This window comes from Ziziphus jujuba, chromosome 7 (genome assembly GCF_031755915.1).
Source record: "Ziziphus jujuba cultivar Dongzao chromosome 7, ASM3175591v1".
Lineage (NCBI taxonomy): Eukaryota > Viridiplantae > Streptophyta > Magnoliopsida > Rosales > Rhamnaceae > Ziziphus > Ziziphus jujuba.
The window spans coordinates 30,815,001-30,817,500 of record NC_083385.1 but is presented as its reverse complement, the minus strand read 5'-3'; positions in this window follow the sequence as shown (position 1 = coordinate 30,817,500).

Sequence of the window (2,500 nt, the reverse complement as noted above, 5' to 3'; positions counted from 1 at the left end):
TGCGGTGCGGTGCGGGAAAAAAAGCGGAATGTGTGGGCTTGTCCGGTTCGATCGATTGCTTCGTGTGGCTATTGCTATGGTTCTGCATGCTGCGGCATTTGTGGGCGATGCTTCTTCATGGATGCTTGTCCGGTGACTGTTGGGGGCGCTGCCTGAAATGGGGGACGAAGGACACCTGCACTCGTGTGGGAGTCTCTCCGAACCTTGATTGGGGGGCAATCTCGGTGGGATCCGGGTGGGTGTTTGTGCGGGGTATGCTTCTTCATGGATGCTTGTTTGGTGACTGCTGGGGGCGCTGCCCGAAATGGGGGACGAAGGACACCTGCACTCGTGCGGGAGTCTCTCCGAACCTTGCTTGGGGGGCAATCTCGGTGGGATCCGGGTGGGTGTTTGTGCGGGGTATGCTTCTTCATGGATGCTTGTTTGGTGATTGCTGGGGGCGCTGCCCGAAATGGGGGACGAAGGACACCTGCACTCGTGCGGGAGTCTTTCCGAACCTTGCTTGGGGGGCAATCTCGGCGGGATCCAGGGGGGTGTTTGTGCGGGGGTATGCTACGGTGCCTAGGCATGCAGCACCATGTCGGAAACTCGGAATGTGTGGGCTTATGCGGTGTGATCCATTGCTTCATATGGCTATTGCCATGGTTTTGCATGCTGCGGCATTTGTGGGCGATGCTTCTTCATGGATGCTTGTCCGGTGACTGTTGGGGGCGCTGCCTGAAATGGGGGACGAAGGACACCTGCACTCGTGTGGGAGTCTCTCCGAACCTTGATTGGGGGGCAATCTCGGTGGGATCCGGGTGGGTGTTTGTGCGGGGTATGCTTCTTCATGGATGCTTGTTTGGTGACTGCTGGGGGCGCTGCCCGAAATGGGGGACGAAGGACACCTGCACTCGTGCGGGAGTCTCTCCGAACCTTGCTTGGGGGGCAATCTCGGTGGGATCCGGGTGGGTGTTTGTGCGGGGTATGCTTCTTCATGGATGCTTGTTTGGTGATTGCTGGGGGCGCTGCCCGAAATGGGGGACGAAGGACACCTGCACTCGTGTGGGAGTCTTTCCGAACCTTGCTTGGGGGGCAATCTCGGCGGGATCCGGGTGGGTGTTTGTGCGGGGGTATGCTACGGTGCCTAGTGTCACGGTCCTACATTTTATGCAGCGGAATAGACCGTGCGGCGCCAAGACTCTCCAGTCATGGCCAGCCTTTTCACTATCCGAGTTCATATATCGACCCATCTGATACCAATTGTATGCTCATGAGGTTCCCATAGTCGTCATGGCTCATGTTGCTCAGCAAGCTAGCCCGATGGCCTTGCGCCCACTCGGTAGCTTGTTACTCAATCTTGTGCCAAGATCTAGCCAGCAACCCATCTCTTCACTCGGGCCTTGGTCCATGCACATCTCGAATAGCATCCGACCCTAGAGCATGCACACCAGCATCATGCCAACATGCCCTCAGGGTAGCAACACAAGGTTGGAAGCCCACATATGAATGTCACCCGATGGCACGGTGTCGCCCCGTCCGTGCCTATTTAGCTTCCGACCCTCTTGAGCGAGGCAGAACCCGAGCCCCCGCTCATTGGCACATTTGCCACAACCTTGTAACAAAGGCCTACGTGTGTTCTTGGCATAGCCGATAGAAAACGGCATAGCGAATGCTACACTTAGCCTCTGACACAGGAGTGACGCGCAGTACCAGGTCGTAGCGCCTACCGGTACTGTCCTCGGGACTCCCTGTCCCTCGGAGACATAAGCCCACCTTCGTGGCACTATATGTCCGCCCCATGGCTTGCCGTCGCCCATGGGAAGCTCGCTTAGCCCAAGCTCGAAGCCGGAGCCGGGGGCCGTGGAGAGCCAACACGGACCACCCCCCTAAAGAGCTTATTGAGCCATTTCCTTTCTGGCACCCATAGATATCACTTTGTGCGAGGAATCATAATGGGGTTTTCTCTAGCAAACCTTCACATCTTGGCTTGCCATTCGATATGCACCATCCTAGTGACATTCTTAAGAACTTCCCACGGCCCGGGATCGAAGATCCCGACCTTCAAATATTTACGAAAATGCCACTAGGCCATTCCAAAGGTGCGGACCGTTACATCCTCCCCCACTTCATTACGTCGATGCCCTCATCGACGTGCCCGCTTGCTATCTTCAAGACTCCTGCACTCCGCGCAACACCTTTCATCCACATAAGCTCTTCAGGCTCAAACTCAAGATCCTGCATACTTCGTCCCTCTACCTCTGTAGAATCACCCTCTGTGACGACCTTCGCGCGCCCACTCTTGGACTTGGCCAAGGACCTATTGCATGCATTCACCCAAACTCAAGCTTCCCTCAAAACATGCACCTCCTTGTGCATAAATTAGTGCTTCGCCCCGCACTTTCAGCTCCATATGCAGATGGTGTCCCCCTCGGACGAATTCTGCCTTTTGTATATCTCGCTGGCACCCTAGCCAGATTCATGTCCCCCTTGGACAAATGCTCTCCGAGCTCCAAAGTAA